The sequence below is a fragment of the Lissotriton helveticus genome, chromosome 5_1 (assembly GCF_964261635.1).
Source record: "Lissotriton helveticus chromosome 5_1, aLisHel1.1, whole genome shotgun sequence".
In the NCBI taxonomy this organism is placed as follows: Eukaryota; Metazoa; Chordata; class Amphibia; order Caudata; family Salamandridae; genus Lissotriton; species Lissotriton helveticus.
The window spans coordinates 50,896,840-50,911,265 of NC_136065.1; the positions used below are offsets into that span (position 1 = coordinate 50,896,840).

General features: G+C 49.0%; 1 protein-coding gene across 1 annotated transcript in view; it reads left to right on the forward strand.

The window, feature by feature from the left end:
- Positions 1–1,233: 1,233 nt before the first annotated feature.
- The window catches only part of LOC144754123 (uncharacterized), a 95,530-nt gene continuing 82,337 nt past the window's right edge, over positions 1,234–14,426 (forward strand). Inside the window, exon 1 of the mRNA XM_078641697.1 lies at positions 1,234–1,277. The gene's annotated coding sequence lies outside the window, so the exon portion shown is untranslated. The remainder of the gene's footprint in view (positions 1,278–14,426) is intronic.

Consider the following 14,426-nt stretch of genomic DNA (forward strand, 5'->3'; position numbering starts at 1 on the left):
GGGCGATACATTATCGCCGCTTTTATTGGCAGGAAACTGCCGCTAAAGCAGCGATAATGGGCTTGATAATATGCCCTTTCTTGATAATATGGCCCTCTGTCCTTGTGCTGGTCATAATGTGGCCCATGCCAGGCCGTGTTTAAACCTCCCAGTGAGGCATTTTAAATGATTCCTATTGTTTTCTAAAACACCAGCCTACCTTTGCTGAAACATTGCGCACTCACTCTTTCGGTCAAGGGGTGCCTAGAGGTGATCCATTTCCGCATGTTGTGCTATCCTAGTATCATATTCCATTCATCAGTTCCTCCCAGTCATTCAGTCTGGGCTGATCATTGGGGAGTGGGAGCTTTCTTCCTGTGCCTCCAGCTCCTCCTCCTCACCCAGGGGTGAAGTCCTGGACTCGCTTCATTCTGCCCCGGCAGGGGTAGAGCCTGTCTAAGCCCATTGGGCCATGCGCACTTGGGAGTTGCCTCTATTGCTGTGTCGCTGGCTATATGAACTTACATGAGCACTACAAGATTATGCAAAATACATATTGTCCCTTAGTTTGTCACCTCTATCAAGGGCAGCATTATGAAAGTCATCTGTGGCAGCAATAGCACACCTATTCTTTCGAAGAGTACAGATGTGTCCATTGTAATGTAATGGTGGTTGGTGATATCTCCGAATAGGACACTTTACTCCACACACTTTTACTCCGCGTGCCATTACCCTGCAGTTTTTACACCGCAAAATATTTTACAACACGGGGCTTTGCAACGCAATCCATTACAATGCATTCCCCATTACATTAGAGCAGGTGATCGCATTGTGGAGGGATTTTGCTTGTTTGAAGGGGGAACTTAATCTCAGGAGGGGAAACCCTGCAAAAGAGTGTGAGTTTAGAGGTTTAGGATTGTGGGCAAATAATTTTTGTGGCAGGGATCGAAAGTTTGGAGAAATAGGTGATGGTGGATTGGCCCTTGGGTACATGAAGCTGTGATGAGGCAACAGCTTGGCACTGAACAGATTGCTGTGAGCCAAAGGAGTCTCTTGACCTGAGCCCTGGAGGCCCACCAGTAAATGTCACCTGGATCTCTGGTGCCAGCATTGTCCTGGGAATCCACTTCACCTCAGGTTAACTGGGCGAGAGGAGGAAGAGGAGGAGAATGGGTTGGGCATAGTAAGTAATTGCAGGAGGTAAGAGGATAAAAGGAAGGGCTGCTAGAAGGGAAGGCAGAAGAAGCTGTGGACAGGAGCTGCAACTGTGAAGATAAACTGACGTTTGTGAAGCTGAGGTGAGAAGAGGGCGAGGTGGAGTATTTATTTTGTGAGGGCATGGCACCCAGAAACCACAACGATTCAGGTCTAGAGTGTGGGTTGAAACATTGCATCCTTTGGCTAGTCCTGACTTTAGACACAAAAGTACTTTGCATTCTAGGACATTTAGAACCTTACTGAGCCCTTGCCCATTTGGTCTGGTATTAAAAACTTTAAGGCAATCTGCCTTCTGGTTTAAGGATTGCCTTACTGTAAGTGATCCCATTCCACCTTATTAGCATCATGAAAGATAAGCATGTTTATTAACTGGCCCTGTTCATGAAACCTTCTGTGCTGCAGCTTCTTCTCCCAGGTAAATACATTCAGGACACTTAAAGTAGTTCTACAGAGCTCATGTGGACAGTGAGCTGCAAGGGGCAAATTGTGAGGGACAAGCTGCAAGGACAAACGGTGAGGGACAAGCTGCGAGAGACAAACTGTGAGGGACAACCTGCAAGGGACATACTGTAAGGGACAAGGGACAAACTTTGAGGGACAAGCTGCGAGAGCCAAACTGTGAGGGATAAGCTGCAAGGGACAAGCTGCAAGGGACAAACTGTGAGGGACAAGCTGCAAGGGACATATTATAAGGGACAAGATGCAAGCAACAAACTGTAAGGGACAAGTTAAAAGGGGCAAACTGTAAGGAACAAGGGGCATACTGTGAGGGACAAACTGCAAGGGACAAACTGTAGGGGACACGCTGAAAGGGACAAACTGTAAGGGACAAGCTGCAAGCGATAAACTGTGAGGGACATGCTGCAAGGGACATATTGCAAGGGACAAGCTGCAAGGGACAAACTGTGAGCATCAAGCTGCAAGAGACAAACTGTAAGCGACAAGGGACAAACTGTGTGAAACAAGCTGCAAGGGACAAACTGTGTGAAACAAGCTGCAAGGGACAAACTGTGGGGCAAGCAGCAAGGGACAAACTGTGGGACAAGGGACAAACTGTGTGAAACAAGCTGCAAGGGACAAACTGTGTGAAACAAGCTGCAAGGGACAAACTGGGGCAAGCAGCAAGGGACAAACTGTGGGACAAGGGACAAACTGTGGGACAAGGGACAAACTGTGTGGGACAAGAGGCAAGAGACAAACTGTGGGACAAGCTGCAAGGGACAAACTGTGAGCAGCAAGCTGCAAAGGACAAACAGTGAGAGGTAAGCTGCAAAGGGCATACTACTAGGGGCAAGTTGCATGGGACATATTGCAAGGGCCAAACTGTGAGGGACAAGCTACTAGGGACATAGTACAAGGAACATACTGTAAGAGACAAGCTTCAAGGGACAAACTGTGAAGGACCAACTGCAAGGGACACACTGTAAGGGACAAGCTGCAAGAGACCAAGTGTAAGGGACCAACTGCAAGGGTCAAACTGAGAGGGATAAGCTGCAAGGGACACACTGTGAGGGACAAGCTGCAGGGAACACACTGTGAGGGACAAGCTGCAAGGAACACACTGTGAGGGACAAGCTGCAAGGAACACACTGTGAGGGACAAGATGCAAGGGACATACTGTGAGGGACAAGCTGCAGGGAACACACTGTGAGGGACAAGCTGCAAGGAACACACTGTGAGGGACAAGCTGCAAGGAACACACTGTGAGGGACAAGCTGCAAGGAACACACTGTGAGGGACAAGCTGCCAGGGACATACTGTGAGGGACAAGCTGCCAGGGACACACTGTGATGGACAAGCAGCAAAGGGACAAACTGTGGGACAAGCAGCAAAGGGACAAACTGTGGGACAAGCAGCAAAAGGACAAACTGTGAGGGACAAGTTACAAGGGACAAACTGTGTGGGACAAGCTGCAAGGGACACACTGTGGGACAAGCTGCAAGGGACAAACAGTGAGAGGTAAGCTGCAAGGGACAAACAGTGAGTGGCAAGCTGCAAGGTACAAATGGTGAGAGGTAAGCTGCAGGGGGCATACTGCTAGGGACAAGCTACTAGGGACATAGTACAAGGGACACACTGTAAGAGACAGGCTTCAAGGGACAAACTGTGAAGGACAAACTGCAAGGGACACACTGTGAGGGACAAGCTGCAAGAGACAAAGTGTAAGGGACCAACTGCAAGGGACACACTGTGAGGGACAAGCTGCAAGGGACACACTGTGAGAGACAAGCTGCAAGGGACACACTGTGAGGGACAAGCTGCAAGGGACACACTGTGAGGGACAAGCTGCAAGGAACATACTGTAAGGGACAAGCTGCAAGGGACAAACTGTCCTTGAGGCACACAAGCCCGCTCCTGCCTTTTGCCATTATAAGGCGATTCAGGTGGGCCACTATGTGGCATGGTAAATCTACCCCTCACCACCACTGTTGTTACTGATATTGGGGGCAGGGGAAGAAAGGAAAAAACTGCCCCATTACAAGTTGGATACTAAGGGTACACTTATAAAAGGGAGGGCACTGAAGAATCGGGAATACTGCACCAAGTTCCTTGTGTAATTCTTCATTTCTCCCAGAAGTTCACATCCAGCGCATAGATACACTTACTGGTGATTGGTCACGCTATATCCAATTGATTGACTGATTAAGGAGTTTCACAAAGAACACGGCCTGGTATTAAATAGGGTAAACTCAAGCTGAATTAACAAAGATCCCCAGATTCAGTGTATTTCTCCCAATTTCGATGGAGCCGATAACTCCCAAATTGTAATCGGCATCTAGGCGATCAAGAAGTTACAACCTGTAACAAGCCATCGGCGAACAACCAGAGACCAGCTGGGGATGTGGCATGTCAAGGATCCAGGGGCGTAGGTTCCGGGTGGGGTGCTCAGGGTGTTACACCTCCCTAATAAATGTATTCTGTAGCAGTGGTGGCTGGCAGGGAACGGGATGGCGCGGTGGGTGAGGGGGGATGAAACCACCCCCCAAAAAACACTTACCTCTTCGGCTGGGAGCGTCTCTCCTCCGCTTCCCTGCCGACGTCCCCGAACAAAAGCAGGAACTGGAAGCACACACAGATTCCCTCCCTAAGCGAATTACAACACTGAATGCAGGGTTGTGATTGGTCTGAGCGCCCTGGTTTGGTATTCAAATGGGGAATGGCAGACTGGGCATGCTCCTCACCAGGCTGTGTAATGTAGCCTGGTGGGGAACATGCTTAGTGTGCATGACTGTTTGGCCGCCCAAATGGCTGGGCAAAAAGTCACCAACACTTAGAGTGTGCCCACCACTCTTCCCTCTGTGACCTTAGCCCGCCCTCCCTAACCCAGCCCCGCAGTTACCCCCCCAAATTATAATAGCGAAGTTATTATCATTTTATTTCTTCTTTTTTCTATGCTTTGAAAGAAGTAGGGCGACCCTCCTCCGCCTTAGTGGAGGAGCCGCCCCTGTTCTGCAGTAAATTGTAGTAAATCATTGGCTACAGGTGATTAAAGTTGGATTTGGAGAGGTGTTCGGATTTCCCATGGGATTCTACATATACATGTAGAAAACACCCAGCCACACTCTCTAGTCTCTGTTTTAAAGGTCTTAACATATGGTTATTTTACAAAATATTGAGTTGTAAGTACCCCCAATATTGTCAGTCCTCTCCCTTCCTGCTGCTCTTTATGCTCCTCATATAATGTATTTCAACCAGCGAGATTGTTTGGAAATCTGAAGCCCAACCCCCATTACCACCCAATCCTACTGACAAAGCTCCTTCCCTGCATGGGTCCTCTTGCAAACACTTTGTAACTTCTCACTCCCTAACCTGCCTACTGCGGCTTCCTCCCACTGATCCAGGTCAGACTCATCAGGCCTACCTACTCCTCGTCCTACACACTCCTCGCTCTCCTCTTTACCCTTCCCTTTCTTTCCTCCTTTGCCCTCCTCTCATTCCCAGTCTTTCTCGCTCAACCTTAACCTTGCCTGATTCCTCCTCCAACTTTAGCTGTTTTATCCCATTAAACTCTCTTCCTCTGACACTCTCCTCCTGCTAACTTTATTATACTTCCTCTGTAGCAACCCCAGCACAGGATTATTCTTGAGGGGAGTCAGAAGGATATATTACAACATGAAAATATAGTTAATTAGTATAAAAGTATTATTTCACAATAATTTACAAATATCCTGAGTGAGACAAAATATTTCAGCAAAAGAAAACAAACAATTGACTCTCAAGTAATGAGATCATGAGTAGAGGCGGATCGTTTTTATTAGGATGACCACCGGCCGACACGTGTTTCTCTGAGTTAAATGGCTGTGACTTCCTCAGGGTAATGTTTTACCCCACGACACAAAACGTTCATCAATTTCGTCATCTATCTAGAACTCACATTTAAAGTTAGCCTTAGTGGCGCTCCTTGTCCTCATCTAAGCAACTATCAACCGCACAGTACTTAAGTGCACAGTTATATTCATCTAATGAAAAAGGATTTAATCTAATTCTACGGCTCGTCACCAATCTTCATGAGGAACAGGTAAATACTACCAGGGGCGGCTACTCAGCTAAGGCGGAGGAGCGTCGCCCCACTGCTCTCAGAGCAGGAAAAAGGGAAAATAAAAGGATAATAACATTGTTATTATCGTTTTGTTTTTCTTAGCTACGGGGCTGGGTTAGGGCGGGGCAGGGCAGGTGTCACACGGGGAGGAATGGTTCATGCACTTAAGTGCGCATAATGGTTTCGCCAGGAGTCTTGGGCCGGCCAAACAGTCATGTGCACTTAGCATGTTCTCCACCGGGCTGTAATACACAGTCTGGGTAAAAAACATGCACATGCTCCCAGTCCCTCTCTGAGCGCCGAACCACAGTGCTCAGACCAATAACCATGCTGCATTGCAGAGTTGTGATTGGCTTAGGGGAGCCTGTGTGATTTCTGCTTCCAGGACTCATCATGAAGCAAAGCAACGACGGAGGAGAGACTGCGGCTGTGAGTAGATAAGTCTTTTAAAAAATATATTTTTCCCCCCTGCCCGTCCACCCCAATTCCCTGCTAGCCACCACTGAAGGCTACCAAAGAAATCCAAACCTGCAATTTGAAAACCACTATGCATCCGTGCTGGTACTCAGTGAGGGCCGGATGTATCATTCTATTTCAATGCTCTTGCATCTCTCATGGTGTCACAAGGGGCAACACAATACTTTGGTCAGATTTACCAAACAACGCACGCAAGGCCATGTTGCCTGGCCCTGCATTGCATGGTAAATCTGGAGTAACACTCGGCAGCGCGAGTCCCTGCCTTGCATTGCCTGGCCCTGCATCGCTTGGTAAATCTGGAGTAACACAAGGCAGTGCGAGTCCCTGCCTCGCATTGCCTGGCCCTGCATCGCTTGGTAAATCTGGAGTAACGCAAGGCAGTGCGAGTCCCTGCCTTGCATTGCCTGGCCCTGCGTCGCTTGGTGAATCTGGAGTAACCCACGGCAGTGCGAGTCCCTGCCTTGCATTGACTGGCCCTGCGTCGCTTGGTGAATCTGGAGTAACGCACGGCGGTGCGAGTCCCTGCCTTGCATTGCCTGGCCCTGCATCGCTTGGTAAATCTGGAGTCACACACAGCGGTGCGGGTCCCTGCCTTGCATTCCCTGGCCCTGCATCGCTTGGTAAATCTGGAGTAACGCACGGCAGCGAGAGTCCCTGCCTTGCATTGCCTTGCCCTGCATCGCTTGGTAAATCTGGAGTAAGGCAAGGCAGTGCGAGTCCCTGCCTTGCATTGCCTGGCCCTGCATCGCTTGGTAAATCTGGAGTAACGCATGGCAGTGCGAGTCCCTGCCTTGCATTGCCTGGCCCTGCATCGCTTGGTAAATCTGGACTAACACAAGGCAGTGCGAGTCCCTGCCTTGCATTGCCTGGCCCTGCGTTGCTTAGTAAATCTGGAGTAACACAAGTCAGTGCGAGTCCCTGCCTCGCATTGCCCTGCATTGCTTGGTAAATCTGGAGTAACGCAAGGCGGTGCGAGTCCCTGCCTTGCATTGCCAGGCCCTGCGTCGCTTGCTGAATCTGGAGTAACCCACGGCAGTGCGAGTCCCTGCCTCGCATTGCCTGGCCCTGCATCGCTTGGTAAATCTGGAGTAACGCAAGGCAGTGCGAGTCCCTGCCTTGCATTGCCTGGCCCTGCGTCGCTTGGTGAATCTGGAGTAACCCAAGGCAGTGCGAGTCCCTGCCTTGCATTGCCTGGCCCTGCGTTGCTTAGTAAATCTGGAGTAACACAAGTCAGTGCGAGTCCCTGCCTCGCATTGCCCTGCCCTGCATCGCTTGGTCAATCTGGAGTAACGCAAGGCGGTGCGAGTCCCTGCCTTGCATTGCCAGGCCCTGCGTCGCTTGCTGAATCTGGAGTAACCCACGGCAGTGCGAGTCCCTGCCTCGCATTGCCTGGCCCTGCATCGCTTGGTAAATCTGGAGTAACGCAAGGCAGTGCGAGTCCCTGCCTTGCATTGCCTGGCCCTGCGTCGCTTGGTAAATCTGGAGTAACGCACGGCGGTACGAGTCCCTGCCTTGCATTGCTCTGCCCTGGGAAGGCGTTCCGTGGGTAGCGAGTTGGCGTTCCACCCATCCACCTACAGACTTTGGCACATTCCTTGATTTACCATTACTGGTGGACCTGGGAATGTGTCAGAATGCTCCGCCTTCTCCTCGCTCTTTGTACGTGTGCTGCATTCAGAGAAAAAGCTTCAAAGGATTGATATTGTGTAGCAAGGTGTCCCTTTATGCACAAAACCATCCTGCCTGCAATGGATAAACCCTTGCACCGTGATGCAACCGTGCCTGCGTTGCTGCTAGGCAGGAGACTGTGCACCAGCGCAGGCAGAGAGCAAGGTGCCCCTTTCTGCACAAAACCATCCTGCCTGCAATGGATACACCCTTGCACCGTGATGCAACCGTGCCTGCTTTGCTGCTAGTAAGTGGACTGTGCACCAGCGCAGGCAGAGAGCAAGGTGTCCCTTTATGCACAAAACCATCCTGCCTGCAATAGATAAACCTTGCACCGTGATGCAACCGTGCCTGCGTTGCTGCTAGGCAGCAGACTGTGCACCAGCGCAGGCAGAGAGCAGAAATGTGCTATATCTTGGTAAATATGGGGCGTTCCTGCCCTCGTCCTTTCACGCAGCGCAGTGCAGCAAGGTGGGTGGCTGTGTTGCATTGCGTGAAATATTAATAAATCTGCCCTAACAGTCCAAACACACAGGTCGAGCAAAGGATTTGTGCCTCAAAAATCCACACGATACAAAAGGGGATGATGGACGGAGCGTTTGAGCAAATCAAACACTCACCCCCAGTCAACTGATCTGGGTTTAATCCATCAGCATTCTTTAGCCCACTCAGCCACCCCAGTTCAGACATGGCTATATGCAAATCAGTCTGACCCTGTGCCTCATGGGAACAGTCCAGCCCGAACTGCCAAGCCATGTCTTCCCTGGACCGGAAACAAGCACCCTGGGACCGGTTTCGGATTCATAATCCTCATCAGCCAGGCTATCTTGAAAGCAGTGGCCAAGTGAGCAAGGGACTCACGTATGAGCATACCCTGCCACACTTAGGGCGAACAAAGCGATACAAAAGGGGATGATGGACGGAGCGTTTGAGCAAATCAAACACTCCCCCCCAGTCAACTGATCTGGGTTTAATCCATCACCATTCTTTGCCCACTCAGCCACCCCAGTTTAGACATGGCTATATGCAAATCAGTCTGACCCTGTGCCTCATGGGAACAGTCCAGCCCAAACTGCCAAGCCATGTCTTCCCTGGACCGGAAACAAGCATCCTGGGACCGGTTTCGGATTCATAATCCTCATCAGCCAGGCTATCTGGATTCCAGTGGCCAAGTGAGCAAGAGACTCACGTCTGAGCATACCCTGCCACACTTAGGGCGAACAAAGCGATACAAAAGGGGATGATGGACGGAGCGTTTGAGCAAATCAAACACTCACCCCCAGTCAACTGATCTGGGTTTAATCCATCACCATTCTTTAGCCCACTCAGCCACCCCAGTTCAGACATGGCTATATGCTAATCAGTCTGACCCTGTGCCTCATGGGAACAGTCCAGCCCGAACTGCCAAGCCATGTCTTCCCTGGACCGGAAACAAGCATCCTGGGACCGGTTTCGGATTCATATTCCTCATCAGCCAGGCTATCTTGAATCCAGTGGCCAAGTGAGCAAGGGACTCACGTCTGAGCATACCCTGCCGCACTTAGGGCGAACAAAGCGATACAAAAGGGGATGATGGACGGAGCGTTTGAGCAAATCAAACACTCACCCCCAGTCAACTGATCTGGGTTTAATTCATCACCATTCTTTAACCCACTCAGCCACCCCAGTTCAGACATGGCTATATGCAAATCAGTCTGACCCTGTGCCTCATGGGAACAGTCCAGCCCGAACTGCCAAGCCATGTCTTCCCTGGACCGGAAACAAGCATCCTGGGACCGGTTTCGGATTCATTATCCTCATCAGCCAGACTATCTTGAATCCAGTGGCCAAGTGAGCAAGGGACTCACGTCTGAGCATACCCTGCCACACTTAGGGCGAACAAAGCGATACAAAAGGGGATGATGGACGGAGCGTTTGAGCAAATCAAACACTCACCCCCAGTCAACTGATCTGGGTTTAATCCATCACCATTCTTTAGCCCACTCAGCCACCCCAGTTCAGACATGGCTATATGTAAATCAGTCTGACCCTGTGCCTCATGGGAACAGTCCAGCCCGAACTGCCAAGCCATGTCTTCCCTGGACCGGAAACAAGCATCCTGGGACCGGTTTCGGATTCATAATCCTCATCAGCCAGGCTATCTTGAATCCAGTGGCCAAGTGAGCAAGGGATTCACGTCTGAGCATACCCTGCCACACTTAGGGTGAACAAAGCGATACAAAAGGGGATGATGGACGGAGCGTTTGAGTAAATCAAACACTCACCCCAGTCATCTGATCTGGGTTTAATCCATCACCATTCTTTAGCCCACTCAGCCACCCCAGTTCAGACATGACTATATGCAAATCAGTCTGACCCTGTGCCTCATGGGAACAGTCCAGCCCGAACTGCAAAGCCATGTCTTTCCTGGACCGGAAACAAGCATCCTGGGACCGGTTTCGGATACATAATCCTCATCAGCCAGGCTATCTTGAATCCAGTGGCCAAGTGAGCAAGGGACTCACGTCTGAGCATACCCTGCCACACTTAGGGCGAACAAAGCGATACAAAAGGGGATGACGGACGGAGCGTTTGAGCAAATCAAACACTCACCCCCAGTCAACTGATCTGGGTTTAATCCATCACCATTCTTTAGCCCACTCAGCCACCCCAGTTCAGACATGGCTATATGCAAATCAGTCTGACCCTGTGCCTCATGGGAACAGTCCAGCCCGAACTGCCAAGCCATGTCTTCCCAGTGGCCAAGTGAACAAGGGACTCACGTCTGAGCATACCCTGCCACACTTAGGGCGAACAAAGCAATACAAAAGGGGATGATGGCCACTGGATTCAAGATAGCCTGGCTGATGAGGATTATGAATCCGAAACCGGTCCCAGGATGCTTGTTTCCGGTCCAAGGAAGACATGGCTTGGCAGTTCGGGCTGGACCGTTCCCATGAGGCACAGGGTCAGACTGATTTGCATATAGCCCTGTAAGGGGTGTCCGGGGGGCCCATGGGACCCCCTCTATCCCCACCAGCGGGCTGCCATCACGGGGTGTACTGCTTTAAGGTGGCGTACTGTCAGTGCGCCTCCAGAGGGCTTCTTTGCCTCTGTCCCTGCGTCTATGGCGCTGGCGAAGAGGCAATAGGATTCCCTCATTTGAATGGGGCACGACCCCTGCAGATAGCACTAGCGCTTTATGTGCGCCAGCGTTATCGGTATTACAGAAGGGGACGCACAAGTCTGAGGCCCCTTCTGTAATACCAGAGTGCCCCGGGAAATCGCAAAGTGGGCGCAACCACCCATTGCGCCCCCGGGTCACTCTCCATAATACGGCCCCAGTTGTGTTACAGACATACACATTCATTTTTGTTAGGCACGGGGAGATTTTGTCCAGAATTACAGAATGTTGAGGGTCACTGCAGAGACTCAAACTCAGTACCCCAACCTGAGCGCTCTTGTCATTTGGCCACGTCCTCTCCTTATTAGTGTTTAATTGGTAAAACAAATAAGTGCTGGGGTCCAATGGTTTGCTCTGAAGTATCTGGCGCTATCTAACTTTGGAGTGTGAAATACTGAGGCTGCCAGGGCCGGACTGGCCGTAGCGGGCACCTGGCGTTACCCCAGTTGACCGCCAGGGTGGGTGCCGGATTTGGGCCCAGGGCGGCCGTATTTGTTACTGAGGGCCTGCAGTACCGGCCCCTGGTAACAAAATCGTCCAAAACCGGTGCATGCAAACAGCTTGGCCACACCCCCTCAGCCCCCCAGGGGGGCAGCCGAGCAGTTTGCCAAGGCCGGTTTGGGTTCCCAGTCCAGCCCTGAAGGCTGCGTTGCCTTGATTCCTCCTCAGGCCTCTCATATCCACCACCCAGGGGCTTCCTGCCCCACCTCACTCCTGCAGGTTCTTACTCATCCCTACTTTCTCCCTTTGTGACTGTTTTTCCGTTTCTCCTTCCTTCCTCCTTGAGCGTGTTTCTTTCTCTTGCTCTAGGGATAAGTGTCGGTCCCCCAAAAGAGTTCTGGGGGCCCCTACCTGCAACCACCAGCTCAAATTAAGCATGATTGGTAGACTTGTGATGCTGCTGAAGGTTGGTAAATCAATAAAAATATATATATTGAAAAATGGTAAGTTGTAAAATCTATTAAAAATATATTGAAAAAAAATAACGCTTGGACATGGCAAAACCAATGTAAATGGCATTTTCAACATCCAGCAACAGTGTCAGACTCGCTCTGCACACTGAACCCTCTCAAGAGCAGGGAACGTTTTGAGTATGTCTGACAGGCCCGCGAAACTCCTCCTGGCGAGCAGCAGGCGGGACTTAGCTCAGTAACGATCAATAACGCGCAATACAGCAGTGTCATATGCATTATTAAGTTGTATGTAAGCACATTGCAATCTATTATCTCTCTTCCTTAAAAACACACTTACCTTTACAATATTTGTGTTGTCAGTTCTCTTGCTGCAATATTTTAGGAGCAATATGTTTGTGGCTGATAGTCAACCAATCATCTTCCTCATCACTTTACTTCGCCAGTAGAACAAAACAGCATATAAAGTATTCGACAAACAATACACATAGCATCTTAATATACAAACTTTAAGAGTACAAATATGTTTGCAGTTCTTTCACAATTTCCAATTAAACCTCTATGATTTGGCACAGCACAGCTAAAAAGAGAGAGAATAAGTATAAAGAATACATATATTACTTTCATTGTATTTCATATACAGAAGTTGTTTTCTCCTTTTTAAGGCACACCATAAAAACAAGCCAGGCAATAGCATGTACAAAGGACCAGGCAACGACTGCAAGAAATAGAGAGCGCGGCGACATTGTCTAAAATAAAAACCAGGGATGAGCGGGAGGATGTATCTTTTCCTTTCCTCATTATACCGACTACAGAAGTACAAGAGATGAGGTTCCCCTTGAGAGGACCCTGCATCACATGGGCCAAGTGAAAGAGCATCTCCAGAGTAAGAACTGGAAGGGAAGCCTCACAGGAGGGGAGTGAACTTCAAACCAAACCTCAGCAATACAGATCTGTGTTGTGCGTTCACAACAAAGCATAGATATGTAGTGCCAATTTTATTTGTTCTAGGTGCAAAATTATATTGTATGACCCAAGATTTCATATCATTAGAGCCCCACCTATCTCTGTTGGTTTGGGCAGTCCAGCAGAATTTCTTGAGTTAGCTTTAAGGATCCTCTTCTCCAATCTGGATGCCATAAGAGAGTCGGAGCAGAGCGGATCTGATCCAAATTGTAAGGGCCATCCAGGTCAAAGGGACAATTCTAGCTGGAGCACGATTAGGGGACGCCTACCAATCTTTTCCGAAAGCTGTCCGCCATTCGATGTGAGTCAGATGTATTCGTCATCCCCACACGACTGCCCCATATGTAGTGACCGATATCCATTTTGCCTCATAAATATTTTTAATTGTATCTTTGGATCCAATCGTTTTTATGAATCTAAACGGAGCCCCTCTACGTCCTTCCATTAGAAGCTCTCTGTTCTCCACCATGTTTTGCCATGTATTTCTTTAGTCAATTAGTACTCCCAAATGGGAGAAAGTATCCACCACCTCCAATTTTCTTCCTTCTATAGTTAGTCTTGGCTGTTTTTCAAGTCTCGCTCCTACCACAAGCACATAAGCCGTAGATTAATTCACCCTGAGGTCTAGGTTCTTCATGAATTTAGCATATGTTTCTATGAGGGTCTGCAGTGTGTTGCCAGTTCGTGCCACTAGCACCGCATCATCTGCATATAGGAGTAACAGGACTGAAGATGAGTTAATAAAAGGGACATCTGAGGTAGACCCACCAGCGTGGCTTTCACACCATTAAGCTATAGTGAGACTAGGAAGTGGGCAAGTACACACCCCTGTCTCACCCCACTGGTGATTCCAAAGTGTCTTGTACATTCGCTCTGTCTACCGTAATGGACACACGCTGAAGCCGAAGTGTACATCTCTCGAACGTAATTGATTATGGACTTCTCCCCACCCATACCTTCCATTATTGCCCATAGTTTATCGTGGGCCATGCAATCGAAGGCGGATGATAGATCCATAAATGCCATGTAAAGATGGTCTTCCTTAGCCACAGTGTACTTGGCAATTAACAAATTTAGGTTGAGGCACTGGCACACGATATTACATCATCAAACAACCTCTTGGTTGCAAAGTATATTTATTTGCAAATATCAACATATAAGGTATTAAAGTAGGCAAAATGGCAATTAGCAACAAAAAAATATTCAAATAAAATTCTAGGTATCACAATGCATTATAAAATCACATCTAAGAAAAAAATTGGTTAAAAGAAAGATTTATTGTTCTTCATATATCATGAACCTGGGGCCTCCCTAGTGGTTACAATCTAAAAAGATAAAAGATCTTGTCTCCATTTAATGAGACAGTTGCAATTAGTTAAAAACAGTCGACGCAGCGTTTCGGTGTAGTTTCCACCTTCATCAGGACGTAACAATTTCTTGTATTTACAATCTTATTGTATTCATAGGGTTATGTGTCATCACTTCCGGTATACTACAATAAATC